Source organism: Zootoca vivipara, chromosome 2 (assembly GCF_965207765.1).
Source record: "Zootoca vivipara chromosome 2, rZooViv2.hap1.1, whole genome shotgun sequence".
Taxonomy (NCBI): Eukaryota; Metazoa; Chordata; class Lepidosauria; order Squamata; family Lacertidae; genus Zootoca; species Zootoca vivipara.
This window is the reverse complement of record NC_142584.1, coordinates 104,630,815-104,646,379: the sequence shown is the minus strand read 5'-3', so window position 1 is coordinate 104,646,379 and position 15,565 is coordinate 104,630,815.

The following is a 15,565-nucleotide window of genomic DNA, read 5'->3' as shown; positions in this document are numbered from 1 at the left end:
GGTCCAGCATCCTGTTCTCACAGAGACCTACCAGATGCCTATGGGATCCGAGCGCAAGAGCCCTCTTCCCTCCTGCAGTTTCCAGCAACTGGCCATCAGAAGCATTAGTGCCTTCAACCATGTAGGCAGAACAGGGCCACCAGGGTGCTCTGCAGGGCTAACGGGTGTTTGTGAAGAGGGATTGACAGTTTCCAGGATTATTTGGGGAGAAGCCATTACAGTTGCTATTGGCGCTTTAAACATTGTGGCTCATTGTAGCACATGCAACCGAACCCCCGCATGATCACCGAGGCTCTTCTAAAAAAAATCCATATTGATTCATCCTGAAGTACCTTCTGAGACCTATCAGGAATATTTCAGCTAAAAGGAAGCTTTTCATACCCTAAAAGAGTTTATTGGAGGCAGCTGGATACTCAGTGAGGAAGACCAGTCACGACTTTTTTTTAAAATCAGCCTTGTTGGGTGTGTGGCCGGTTGCCCCCATGCGCAAAATTGTTAGGGGGTGCACATTTCAACACCCGGCACTGCCTCCCATACAGCTGCATGCTTCCCTCGCTGGGCTCCATTGAAAACGGCTTCTCCATGCCAACCAGGAAGTGACCTCTCCAGACAACAGAACAACTCTTATTTTCTGATCTCTGCGGCTGTGATCTCCTGGGGGACATGGACAAGCAGTTGAATGCCCATGAGTACTCTGTTTGTTTCCCTCCAACCCACCCCTACTCTGTGTGGTCCTGGGCACTGGTAACCCGTGCTATGCCACTGCATGCAGGTGACACACCGATAGGCACCAGAGCCCTGAGAGAGGAAAAGGTTGGCAACTCAACTGGGCAAGAAGGGGTCGGGCCCAGGTTTTCCTCCTGGGTGTCTCACTGCCTTTGGCCCAGTTTCCCCTGAGCCCCTTCCCTCCCTTCTTTGTCTCACTAACAACCGTCTTTCCGTTCTTGGCCACGAGCAGCAAGCTGGGGAAGAAACATCAGCACAGCTTTCCCAGGGTTGACAATTGCGGGATATGCCTCTTTATTTCTTATTTGTTCTTCGCCCAGCACACCCGTCATGTGTAAATGATATGAGCTCAGGGTATGTGATGTCCCCTTATCTGTTTTGGAGAAAATGATAAAACAGACACTACTGATACATACATATGTAGAAAGACACTTATTTAAAAAATACAAGCAAACTCTCACGTAAACCCCGAAGTTCGGTTCACTGCATTCATGGGCGGTCTTGAGAAACATCACGGGCATCAGAAGGGGTGGGTGGGAAGGGAGTTCAGTCCGTAGGGCATGAGGATCCTAATCTGAGGGTTGTGGGTTCGAGACCCACATTGGGCCCAAAGATTCTTATATTGCAGGGGGTTGGACTAGATGATCGGGGGGCGGGGGCGAGAGGCTTCCAACTCTGCAATTCTAACTGGTGGAAGCTGAATGTTGGCATATTCAGGATGGATGAAAGAAAGTGCATATTCACGCAGCTCGTGGGAGCCAGGGATCACCACCAGCTTGGATGGCTCAAAAGAGGAATATCAGAGGTTTATCAGAGGCAGGGCCGGATTTAGGTTTGATGAGGCTCTAAGCTAATGGGGCCCTTTTTATATGTCCAGCTGTCCTTTGTCAAGAACAAATTGTCACTGTTTTTTGTGTGTTGAATATATGCTACATGGTAATTTATGGACCTAATAGGTTCATACACAAAAGAAAAGAAAAAAGAAAACACTGTTGCTGTATGTATTTTTATTTTTTATCTTATATTTTGGAAATGTACACCCAGTTTTTTCCCCTTTTATTTTTTGGGGGGCCCCCAAGGGAATGGGGCCCTAAGCTAGAGCTTGTTTAGCTTATACCTAAATCCAGCACTGATTCAGAGGCCGGTAGCCCTGGCGGCTACGCTCTCCGGCTGCCCGGCTGGAGGCTGCCCTGCTTTCGAGCACCAGTCTCTGGAAACCACCGGCAAATCCCTGCGCGCAAAGGTCTGGATGTCCGCGGTGAGAACAGGATGCTGGACCAGGTGGGCTTAATCCATCAGGGTTCTCCTTAGGCTCTTATGCTACCAACTAGGCTAGGGGGTCCCGTTGTACAGGGTCCTGAATCCTGATCCTTTCTGGGGATCCAGCAGAGGGCTCCCGGCTGCTGCTTCCAAGTCTGAAGGCAGCTGTCTTTTCCGCCTCCTTTTCGCCGGCTGCATCCGGGGTTGAGCTTCCTGGGTCAGCAAGCGGCGGCTGCTGCTGCTGCATCCATAGTGACCTGGGCGTCCGTGAGACCTCCCCACCCCGCCCCCTGCACCCTGCAGCGGAAGCTGTCCCCAGGGGGATGCCACAACCCGATCCTTGCAACCCGATCCCAGGAGTGGGAGGCTAGATCGGGCTGCAAACGCCGCCATTACTCCGCTCCCGGGGAGGGGGAGGAGCAGCAGGCAACCCCGGGCTCTCTTAACTATTAACTCCAGAGCAGCTGGAAACTGCAGGGCATTGAAAGGCAAGGCTGAGCCCGAGAAAGCAGAGAAGAAGCAAGCAAGCCACGCTTGAAATCTCTCCGGAGAGAGGCTCCGAAAGGTCAGGAGCAGAATCGGCAAGGATGGAGCCGGGCTGCAGTCTCTCCACTTGCTTAATTTGAGAGTAAGTCCCCTATAATTCCATGGTGCTTATTTAAAGGTTGGAGGAGGGTCAGGCCACTGATCTGTCTTAAGTCATAGACATAGGAGCCGATTCTAGGGTTGCCAGACTCTAATAGAGGACAGGACTTCTGTGCCTTTAATTGCCCTGCTCCCTTTTGAGTCTGGAAACCTTAAAGAGAAACCAGCAGACCCTTTGTTTAATTTCCAAGCAAAGGGTCTGCTGGTTTCTCTTTAAGGTTTCCAGACTCAAAAGAGAGCAGGGCAATTAAAGGCACAGAAGTCCTGTCCTCTATTGAGTCTGGCAACCCTAGACGATTCCTAGGGACCCCGAACCTTGCTGAGGGACTTGGGTCCCCCCCCTCTCAGCCTGGCCTACTCCACAGGACTGTTGTTGTGAGAATACAACGGGGAGCGAGAGAACCACGTACGCTGCCTGGAGCTCCTTGGAGGAGAGGCGGGATATAAATGCCAATCTTGATATACAACAGGCACGTCCAACAGGTAGATCGTGATCTACCGTAGATCACTGGACGTCTGCGGTAGATCACTGGTAGATCACTAGCTCCCTTCAAAGAAGCTTTGACCTGAACCCCTAAAAACGGGCTTTCCTCCCTAAAAAAGCTCAACAACCTGAGCCCCCCAAAATGGGGTAGATCACTGCCTGTTTTTAACTCTGTGAGTAGATTGCAGTCTATTGGGAGTGGCCCATACCCCTGATATACAAGAAATAAACAAATTTCACCAGCCCCTCTGCCCCTTGGTCTCTCATCCTTCAAAGACCGCCCCCGCCCCCCAAGCCCGGCCTAGAGGAACCTTGATTAACTCCTGCATTCCTCAGTCCTACCACATGTTTAAGTGTGGAGGACGGTTGTCGTTTCAGGGGTTCCCCACTTCTGCTGAAGCACCCGGCGACCAACATCATGCAGGAGAACTATGACAACGTCATCTCGCTGGGTAAGTAGCTGATCCCTAGCTAACAGGACCAGTGGCCGGGAAAGATGGGAATTGTAGTCCAAAACACCTGGAGGGCCGAAGTTGGGGGATGCCTGATCTAAAGGAAAATCCAAAGACACTATCCTCTGTTTTGGCTAGCAGTGCATTCTACTGCTTCTAGCAGAAGCTCTTCCGTGCATCCTGCTATGGGACCCACTTAACTAGGCATGCCAGGGCTTGGACCCAGGACCTTCTGCATACATAGGGTTGCCATATTTCAAAAAGTAAAATCCAGGGCACCCTGAAAGTTGTTGAGCCTAAGGCATATGGCAGCCCTATGCATGCATAACATCTGCTCCACACAGTAGGCCATATGGCCACTCCCTCCAAAGGACTTAGCCCTGGACTGACCCCCTTCATGCTTATTCGCTGCTCTAATCTTGGGAGCGCCTCTCCACTTCCTCTGACTTGCCCCTTCTGTTTCTGTCTCCGCAGCGGAGGAGATCGCCATCAGTTGGCCCCGGATAACAGCTTTCGCTGAGTCCCACAGGATGAGAGGACTTGTGCCTGGTAAGTTGGCATAGAGGAAGGCATTTGGTGCTTCCTGCCCGCCCACCCACTAGGGCTGGGCGATACCTGCTTTTCAGCATCGCAAAAAAAAAAAAAAAATCACCAGCAAAACACCGCGATATACCGATAGATCACAAAGTCTGAAATAAGGATGGAGCTATGTGGAGGCATTGGCTGGCTTTACGTTTCCCCCCGCGTCGTGATTTTTGCGTAGCACACACACACACGCAAACATATACCATGATGCGCAATATATATTGCCAGGTCAAAATTATCTCACGATACTGGCTTCAAACTGGTCTTCGGCGGTACGTCGCCCAGCCGTAACACACATTATGTACTGCAAGAGTGCCCCCTCTGGAAGGGAACACAGTCAACCCTCGGTTTTCAAACGTCTCGGCTGCCGAACAATTCGGTTTTCGGACGTCGAAAACCCGGAAGTAAATGCTTTGGTTTTTGAATGCACTTCGGAAATCGAACGTGCCACGCGGCCTCTGCTGAGTGTCGACTGTTGCGTCCTGAGCAACTGCGGAAAATGGAGATGATATTTGGCGCTATGTATTTGGCTTATTATTTGGCTTATTATTTGGCTTATTTTATTTTATGCTTACTTGGTGTGAGAGAACTGAGGTACCACAGTATTTGGCTTATTTTTCATTTTTATTTTATTTTATGCTTATTTGGTGTGGTGTGAGAAATGGGAAGAAGCTGCGAAGAAGCCAAGAAAACCATTGACAGAACACCAACAGAGGTGGAGAAGGAAATTATTTCCAGACACGGAAGTGATGTCCCTGTATGTGTTCCGGCAACGCAGTTGGCCGAATCTACAATTGCTAGCATCTTAAAAAATAAAGGAGCCGGCATCGCAAGAGGCGTTGAAACCCTTACAAGACAAAGAACACAGACAATCGAAGAAGTGGAAAAATGGCTCGCCGTATGGATAAATGAAAAACTGCTGGCCGGTGACAACATTTCCGAGAGCGTAATTTGTGAAAAAGCTTTACAGTTGCATGCCGACCTCATCAAAAACACCCCTGGAACAAGTGCTGAGAGTTGTATTTTCAAGGCAAGTAGAGGGTGGTTTGATAATTTTAAGAGGAGAAGTGGCATTCACAGTGCGGTGAGACACTGCAAAGCTGCCAACAAAGAGAACGCCGACCGATTTGTTTTGGAATTTAAAGATTACATTGAGGCCGAGGGTTTCCTTCCCCAACAAGTTTTCAACTGCGATGAGACAGGCCTCTTTTGGAAGAGGATGCCAAAGAGGACCTACATCACAAAGGAGGAGGAATCATTGCCAGGGCACAAGCCCATGAAAGACAGACTTAGCCTTTTATTTTGTGCGAACGCAAGTGGAGATTTCAAGATGAAGCCTTTGCTGGTCTACCATTCCGTGAACCCCAGGGTATTTAAGGAAAACAATGTCATCAGAAGCAAATTGCATGTGATGTGGAGGGCGAACAGCAAAGCTTGGGTAACCAGGCAGTTTTTTATCGAGTGGGTTCATGAAGTGTTTGGGCCTAGCGTAAGAAAATACCTCCGAGACAAAAACCTCCCAATGAAGTGCCTGCTTGTTGTGGATAATGCTCCAGCTCACCCTCCGAGCTTGGAAGGCGAGTTGGTGGAAGAGTTCAGTTTCATCGATGTAAAGTTTTTGCCCCCCGACACGACTCCTCTCCTCCAGCCCATGGACCAGCAGGTCATATCTAATTTTAAGAAGCTTTACACCAGAGCACTGTTCCAAAGGTGCTTTGAGGTGACCTCGGACACAGAGCTAACCCTCCGAGAGTTCTGGAAGAACCATTTCAGTATCCTACACGGCTTACATCTCATAGACAAAGCGTGGAGGGACGTGTCTCAAAGAACGCTGAAGTCGGCATGGAAGAAATTGTGGCCGGAAGCTGTCCCGGAACGTGTACCTGAGGAGGTTGAAGAGGGTGCTCTTATTGTGGAAGATATTGTGTCTCTGGGAAAGTCCTTGGGCTTGGAAGTGAGTCGGGATGATGTCGAGGAGTTGGTGGAGGAGCACAAGACTGAACTGACCACAGAAGAGCTTCGGAACATTCTGGCGGAGCAGCAACAGGCGGCAGCTGAGGAATTGTCCCCGAAGGAGGAGAGGAGAGAAATTCTTCCTACCGCACTGATCGAAGGAATGTGTGCAAAATGGGCCGAGCTGCAAGCTTTTGTTGAAAAATGCCACCCTGATAAAGCCGCTGTAAGTCACGCCACTAGCACTTTCAATGATCATGCGATGTCTCACTTCAGGCAAATTTTAAAACGTCGGGAAGAGGAGCAAATGTCGGTGGGAAAATTGTTAGTGAGGAAAAGATCCAGTGGGTCTGAACCAGGTGTCAGTGGTGTAAAAAAAATCAAGGGAAGCCAGGAGACGAGTAACCTACAGTGATTATTGAAGAAGGACCCCCCCCCAAAAAACCATCATTGCAGGTAAGAAAAATTTACATTTATCATCTGCGTTGTGTTGATTTATTACTGCTTTTACAATACAGTTTAATGTGTTTATTGCTTTCATTGTGTATCACTAGATAGTAAAATTCAAGTTAAATTGCTGTTTTAGGGGGAGGTTTTAAAGGTCTGGAACAGATTGATCCATTTTGCATTATTTTCTATGGGAAACCGCACCTCGGTTTCCGAACCTGAACAGTCTTCTGGAACGGATCCCGGTTGAAAACCAAGGTTCCACTGTAATGCAGTAATCTTGGGGAAGCGTTGCAGAACAACCGGTTATAAATATAATCCATACAAGTGAAACTCGGTAAAATTAGAATATCGTCGAAAAGTGCATTTATTTCAGTAATGCAACTTAAAAGGTGAAACCAATATATGAGATAGATGCATGACATGCAAAGCAAGATATGTCAAGCCTTTATTTGTTGTAATTGTAATTATTTGTTGTTAGGCGGGTCAATTATAAACGGAATATAATTATTGAAATGTATTATTGTAACTATTTGTTTTATTACTGTGGAATTTCCAACAGAAAGCATTTGTAAAAATTAAAAGAAAAAGAAAAAATAATAAGTTGCATTACTGAAATAAATGCACTTTTCGACGATATTCTAATTTTCCGAATTTCACCTATATATCAATAAATGAGCAGGATGACGTTTGCACAGTCCAGCATAAACCCACTACTTATGTGCTATTATTGTGTCAGTGCTATATTGCAGAATGCAGAAGAAACTGACCTGTCTCAAAAGCTCTTTTGTTTCGCTAATCCACCTGCACACCATATTTTCTTTTTTTTAAGCATCTGTGCCCTTGCTTTTGAGCTAGCTGCTTTTACCTGCTTTATCTCTCTCTGTTTCTATTGTGCTTACTATTTTATTCTGCTATTTTTTAAATATAAAACACACACACACACACACACACACACATACAGTGGTGCCTCGACTTAATGAATTTAATCCGTTCCGAAGGCACCTTCGTAGGTCAAAAAATTCGTATGTCGAAAAACGCCATTGGAAACGCATTTTCCCGTAGGAATGCATTGGAAACGGAAAAATTCGTAAGTTGAAGCCACCCTATCTAAAAATTCATAAGTCGAAAAATCTCTATCTAAAACTGCCGCGGTTTTCTTTCGGATGTCGAGACATTCGTAAGCGCGCGGCCACTACCCCCATTCGTAAGTCGAAAAATTCGGTTGTCGAGTCGTTCGTACGTCGAGGTACCACTGTATATCTATCTCGTTGTTGTAAGACACATGCAGCACTGATCTTAAAACAGAAAGGTGGGTTTTATTTGATTCTTAAATAAAAAAAGAAAAGAAAAAACGTCTGTTCATTGGCATGGGAGCTGTACCAGTTTAATATTATGGCAAGAGGGAGCGAGAACTCCCCATTATTCTGTTGGTCTTGCTCCAGGCTGACACTGGGGACAGTTTTGCCAATTTTTAAGTCAGCGTCTGTAACTGTGCATTTTAAAAGTGGCTTGGCACACAGACGTTAACCATTGTTCACCTCCGTGCTGTAAAAAGCTTCCCTTGCTCATTTCCTGTACATCAACCTGCCATTAAGACATGCTCCTGTTTGGTTGGCAGCCCTGACTGGGAACTCCAGTCTGATCAGCGTCCCGTTTTGTCCCCCCGTGTTGCAGACGAGCCCGACCAGAGCCAAGCAGAACAGACCCCGATGCATGATTCGACGGCAGCTGGCCCCAGCGAAAGTGGGATGAATGCCGACCTCCGACGGCAGCTGGGCCTCATTCTGCAGACAGCCGGCAGGAACCAGGTGGAGAAGATGTTGCGGGAGCTGGTGAAAGAGCAGAGCCAGGAAGGGAAGCGGAAAGCCCGGAAGAAGGCGCCAAAAAGCCCCAAGGATGAAGGTGGGCGTGGCTTGTGGCACAAGCCACGGTGCCGGTAAAACAGGGTGTGTGTGAAACTCCTAAGAAATAAGAAAAAAAACTCAGCTCAGTGTGGCTGCTAGGCTCTGGCAAGGCCGGCTTGGGCTTCCTGCATTCCTCCTGAACCTGTTCGATAGATTGATTATTATTTATTGAACTTGCCAGGCACACAAAGAGTCTCCAAGCGACTTCTATTTAATCATCTTTTATGTATTGCATTTACATAAACGGTTCCACTTCTCAGTTCAGGCTCCACAACAACCCTGTGAGGTAAGCTAGGCTGAGAGACAGTGACTGGTCCAAGGTCACACAGTGAGCTTAATGGCTGAGTGGGGATTTGAACCCTGGTCTCCTAGGTCTCCTAGGGACCCAGGTGGCTCTGTGGGTTAAACCACTGAGCCTAGGGCTTGCTGATCAGAAGGTCGGCGGTTCGAATCCCTGTGACGGGGTGAGCTCCCGTTGCTTGGTCCCAGCTCCTGCCCACCTAGCAGTTCGAAAGCACATCAAAATGCAAGTAGATAAATAGGAACCGCTACAGCGGGAAGGTAAACGGCGTTTCCATGTGCTGCTCTGGTTTGCCAGAAGCGGCTTTGTCATGCTGGCCACATGACCTGGAAGCTATACGCCGGCTCCCTCGGCCAATAATGCGAGATGAGCGCGCAACCCCAGAGTCGGTCACGACTGGACCTAATGGTCAGGGGTCCCTTTACCTTTACCTTTACCTCCTAGGTCTTAGTCTAAGACCTTAATCACTACACCACACTGGCTTCCTTACCTTCTCCTCCTGCCCCCACCTTTCCTGCTGCACTGTCCCCCCAGGATCAGACAAGGAGTGAAATGTAAGCCTGCTTGCATGCAGCTCACATAGGGAGATACCGTATTTTGCGTTCCATAAGACGTATTTTTTCCCTCCTAAAAAGTAAGAGGAAATGTCTGTGCATCTTATGTAGCGAATGCATGGTCCCTGGAGCCGAATTGACCAGGGGCTAAAGGCAGATGTGCTTTTTTTTTAAAAAAAAAAGAAAGAGCTAAAGGCTAACGAGGGAATGAGCAGTTGAAAGGAACCCGTTCAGCAGCTAATTGCAAGAGATGGGGAGGGAGATAAGAGAGCTAGCTCCCTTCCCGGCCCCTTGCCTAGGCCTCAATTGTTATCTGGAAACTGTAGAATTAGATTATCTGTCTGGAAACTGTAGAAATGGTCCCTTTCCTTTCCTAGAGAAGAAGCTGCAGAACTGTGGGTTGAACCCCATAAAAACAGGATTTTTTCCCTTTGCAAGGAAACTCAGCAACTTTGAGCTGATCCTAAAAAATGGAGCTTTCCCCCTTTGCAAAAGAAGCTTCCTCAAATATTTAAGGGGAGGGAGGCAAAGGCACCTAGGCCTCTAGGAGTTGACTGCTGCTATGCCTAGGACAATTCAAGAAAGCAATTTTTTCTTCTTCTTTTCCTCCTCTAAAAACTAGGTGCGTCCTATGGAGTGAAAAATACGGTGCATCAGTTGAGGTGGGGGGCAGGCCTCTCTATTGTCGCAGCTGCCTCATTGGGGGCACAACTAGGGGTAGCTGAGATACCTAAGACTGATGGGCATGCCGTTTCCTAACTTGTAAGTGCATGTCTGATGATAAAGAGGTCATCCTTAACGCCAGACATTCCTTGCCTGATGGTGGGAATGTTGTGGATAGTAGGAGAAGATGTATTGATTAAATATTATCCTTCCTCACTCACGCTAGTGAGATAGTAGCAAAGCACATTCCCGGAAGCAAGTTCATGAATTCGTTAGAATCATAGAAGTTGAGCAATTCAGTCTGGCTTGTCCAGATTGGATTGTTCCTGGTAAATTTCCCCTTTAGTTCCCTCTTAAAAAGAATAGTTGGCACGACAGTCTTCTTTATAAAGTAATGGTACAGTTTACTTACATTCAGTTCACAGTATGGTCCCGAAGACAGGCTTTAGCTTGTAGTTACAGTTACAGTTGTAGAGAAAAAGAAGTCTGAGCTAGGCCTCAGACTTTCTACCTTGTGGCCTCCATCCTCTGTAAGGACGAGCAAAAGAGCCAAAGGGCCAAAAGAGGAAGATGGCTGCATGACTAGTCTGTTTATAGGGTCTGCTATGGTCACGCCCATCTACCTGGTCACCCACGGGGAGGATGCTCCAGGTCAGGTGTGACAGGAAATCCTCCCTGTCTGGAGCAACACTCCCCTGTGTATCCACTCTAGGAAACAGGAAATGTTGCATTTGAGATACATCCCACACTGACAGGGCCATAACAACTTTTCTCTTTCCCCCCCAACAAAATGACAGCCGCTGAGGAGAACGAAGAGGTGCCACTTCAGGGGGAAATCAGCCTGGAGAAGGCAGAGCCGCCAGGTTCCCCTTCAACGGGGAGATCCAACAGCCCAGACGAGGCGGAAGAAGCCAGCGGTGGCCGGTGCCAGCCGGACCTGGAGGAGAGGCAGCTGCCGCGAGTGCCAGCAATCTGTCCACCGGAGGCCAAGGCTCCCAAGAAGCTCCAAGACCAGCAGGAAAGGCCGGGAGTGTGCGTGGAGTGTGGGAAGAGCAACGTGAGCCTCAGCAGGCGAGGCCACAGCACCCTGACCCCGGAGAGGCCGCACCAATGCGCCGAGTGCGGGCGCTGTTTCCGTCAGCGCTCCATCCTGGCCAAGCACCAGAAGATCCACTCGGGTGAGAAGCCCTACCCGTGCACGGCCTGCGGCAAGCGCTTCAACCGCAGCTCCAACCTGGCTCAGCACCGGCGGGTGCACACAGGTGAGCGCCCCTTCCCCTGCACCGCCTGTGGCAAGGCCTTCACCCAGAAGTCCGACCTGGAGCGCCACCAGCGGGTGCACACGGGCGAGCGCCCCTACGCCTGCCGTGACTGCGGCAAGCGCTTCTCCGTCAGCTCCCACCTCGACCGCCACCGCCGCACCCACCGCCACGGCCTCCGGGAGGAGGAGGAGCCCCCGGCGGCCGCCGCCCCGGCTGCCCACAGCTGCCCCGATTGCGGGAAATGTTTTGGGCAGCGCTCGGCGCTCTCTAAGCACCGCAAGACTCACTCCGGGGAGCGCCCCTACCAGTGCGGCGCCTGCGGCAAACGCTTCAGCCGCAGCTCCAACCTGGCGCAGCACCAGCGCATCCACACGGGCGAGCGGCCTTTCCCGTGCGGCGACTGCAGCAAGCGCTTCATCCAGCGCTCCGACTTGGAGCGGCACCAGCGCGTGCACACGGGCGAGCGCCCTTACACCTGCGCGCAGTGCGGGCGCGGCTTCTCTGTCAGCTCCCACCTCGACCGGCACCAGAGGGTCCACCAAGCCCAAGCAGCCGCTGCGGCCGCCCACCGTTGCCCTGAACACATCAAGGGGTTCCTTCTTGGGGCGGGCAGCAAAGTGGGCTTGAAACACCCTCTCTGCGGCAGCGCCAAGGGACGCTTCACGCGCAGCAGCCACTGCCTGGACTGTGGGAAGAGCCTGGGCAAAATGCCGCCGCTGTCGCTGCAACCGCCGGCGGAGAAGCCCTTCAAGTGCGAGGATTGCGGGAAAGCTTTCGCCCAGCGCTCGGCGCTGGTGAAGCACCAGCGCATCCACACTGGGGAGAAGCCGTTCTCCTGCGCCGACTGTGGCAAGGCCTTCATCCAGAGGTCGGACTTGACCATCCACCGGCGGATGCACACGGGCGAGAAGCCGTACCGCTGCGACGCCTGCGGCAAGTGCTTCAGCGTCAGCTCCAACCTGCTGACGCACCAGCGCACCCACCTGGGCGAGAAGCCCTACGCCTGTGGGGAGTGCGGGAAGGCCTTCATCCAGCGCTCCGAGCTCACCATCCACCAGCGCACCCACACCGGGGAGAAGCCCTACAAGTGTGGCGTCTGCGGCAAGTGCTTCAGCCGCAGCTCCCACCTCAACCGGCACCAGCGCACCCACAGCAACAGCAAGGCCTCCTCGGCCGGCAGCGCCGGGGCGGCCCACACCACACTGCTGGCCGGCAGCGCTGCCAAACCTGCCGCTCCCCTGCCCGCCTCGGCCTTCTCAGCCTCCTTCGCTTCGCCTGGGCCCCTGCCCTCCCTGCCTTCCTTCCCCTCTTCTATCTCGTCCCTCCCGATCCCTTCTTTGGACCTGCCCTGGTCTCTGTCCTTTCCCTCTCGAGGCTTTTCCCACTCGTCCTTCTCTTCCCCTTCCCCCGGCGGGGCCCAGGCTTCATCTCTGATCAACTAAATCCTGCCCATCCGACAGCTGCGCACACACCATATGTTGAAAGCTCCCCTCCAAAGAATCCTGAGAACTGTAGTTTGTTAAGAGTGCTGGGAACTGTAGCTCTCTCTCTCTCTCTCTCTCCCTCTCCCTCTCCCTGTGTGCAAACGATAATTCTAGGATTTTTTGTGGAGGGGTGTGTGTGCTTCAGACGTGTGGTTAAGTCTCCATTTCCTGCCTGGTGCTCTCCTTTTCCATCTAATGGCCTCCTCTCATTCATCCCAGCTCTGTTCTCGTTCTGCTTCCCTGGTTAAACTAGCGCCAGCTCATGCCCCGGTTACAATGGCTTTGGCTCATCCACTCACCTGGTGAGCATCCCTCATCGCAGGCAAGTTTCTTCCCCTTGGCTGGGATGAATGATGCCACTGAAGGGAGCCAGTGACGAGTGAGACTGCACTGTGAGAAGGAAGATTCCCCTCTGAACCTGAGTGTCTTAAGTTGCAGTCTGCAAGCAGCCTTTGGCTTGACATGAAGGTCTTTTTAATAGGAGGGACCCTTCAGAACTCCAGACCCACCACTCTCCTGAACGAACACCGCTCTGTGGACTTGAAATGACGGAGGACTGCAAAAGTTGAACCACTGTTTATGTAGTTGGAAAGGACCAAGAGGGTCATCTAATCCAGCCCAATCTTTTTCCCAACGTGAGACTCGAACCCGTGACCCTGAGATTAAGAGTCTGCTGCTCTGCCAACTGAGCTATCCGGTTGTGCTTGGGGCTCCGTGATCATGAAAGCGGGCTGTCTCCTGCAGGGGTGGGGGACCTGTGTGAGGTTGGCTGAATGGGAGCTCGAATCCAACCACATCCGGAGGGTCAGAGGTTAGCCGCCCTTACCCTGTTGCCCACACACCCTTTCGTCCTGTGCTTCTCATTCCTCCTGTTCACAAACGAATCCAGCCTTCTTGGTGATCTTCAGAAGTTTTGGACTACAACTCCCATCAGCCCCAGCCAGCAAAAATATAGTGTAGTCCAAAATATCTGGAGGGTGCCAGATTGGCAAAGGTTGACATAACCTAATGCAGACGAGCTTGCGCCATATGATTCATTCACACAAGGGGTTTTTTTTAAGCATGGAAAAGGAGGAGGATTGGATTCTTCTATGATTCTAAACTGCATTTAAAGAACAGGAGGGGTGATACTCCTGATTAATCGAGACCATAGAGAGGTCCCATAATGTAGAAGCAGCATGGAAGGCAGGAGAAAGGGCTGTGAGTCCAAGGTTTGTTAAAAGGCAGTCAACGTACAGGTGAAACTCGGAAAATTAGAATATCGTCGTAAAGTGCAACTTATTATTTTTAATTTTTCTTTTAATTTTTACAAATGCTTTCTTTTGGAAATTCCACAGTAATAAAACAAATAGTTACAATAATACAAAAATAAACAAAAACAAACATCGCTATTACATTTCATTAATTACATTCCATTTATAATTGACCCCCTAACGACAAATAATTACAACAAATAAAGGCTTGACATATCTTGCTTTGCATGTCATGCATCTATCTCATATATTGGTTTCACCTTTTAAGTTGCATTACTGAAATAAATGCACTTTTCGACGGTATTCCAATTTTCCGAGTTTCACCTGTATATTCAGGCTACCTTTTGAAGTCTGGAAAAGTGATTCTAAGTAGCTTCAGCTTTCATGAAAAAGGTCCCTGTTTGCACCATCCGTATAAACGACTATTCTACCATTTTAAACAGCCATGGTTTCTCCAAAAGAACCTGAGAACTGTAATTTGTTAAGCATGTTGAGAGTCATCAGGAGACCCCTATTCCTCTCACAGAACTAAGATTTCCAGAGTCCTGGAAAGGACAACTGATCATGAAGCAACTCTGGGAATCGTAGCTCTGAGAGGGGAATAGGGGTCTCCTGACAACTCTCGGCACCCTTAAACTACAATTCCCAGGATTCTTTTTTTTGGGAGGGGGGAGTGATGATTGTTTAAAGTGGTGTGATACTGCTTTAAACGTATCGTGTAGATGGGGGTCTTAGAAACTGGGATTAATATATATTAGATTAATCTGGACTAAAAGATTGTCAAACATCTGCCTGGATTAGGGGGCAGCAGATTTCCATCCGGGGGGGGGGGGAGGCTGTATAATCTTGCATCTACCCTGATGATTTTATTCTGCAGTTTGCACCCTTTCTGCCTCTTCCTTTCCCCAATTCTGCTACCTCCAACTCTTCATCTCTCTTCTTCATCCCGCCTGATTCCATGCATATTTACTTGGATAAAATCCGCAGTGAGTTCAGTGGGTTTACTTCCATGTAAGGCGAGGTGGCCTGTTGTCTTTGTCCATGGAGTTTTCTTGGCAGGAATACTGGAGTGGCTTGCCAGTTCCTTCTCCAGGTGGATCACGTTTAGTCAAAACTCTCCACTATGACCTGTCCATCTTGGGTGGCCCTGCATGGCATAGCTCATAGCTTCTCTGAGTTACTCAAGCCCCTTCGCCACGACAAGGCATTGATCCATGAAGGGGGTCACGAAGAGTCGGACACGACTAAATGACTAAACAACAACAACGGCGAGGTGGGGAAATTGTGGCCCTCCAGAGGCTGTTGGACTGCTACTCCCATGAGCTCTCCAGCCAACATGGCCAATTTATCATGGGCAATGGGAGTTGTAGTCCAACAGCCTCTGGAGGGCTGCAGGTTTCCTCGGCCCAGAAAAGTTTCCATTGGATTGCACCCATTAGCACACCTGTATCTCATTCCCTTTGGCCTCTTCAGTTTGGCAACATCTGCACATAGCTGCCAAGTTTTCCCTTTTCTCGCGAGGAAGCCTATTCAGCATAAGGGAATTTCCCTTAAAAAAAAGGGAGAACTTGGCAGCTATGCATCTGCAT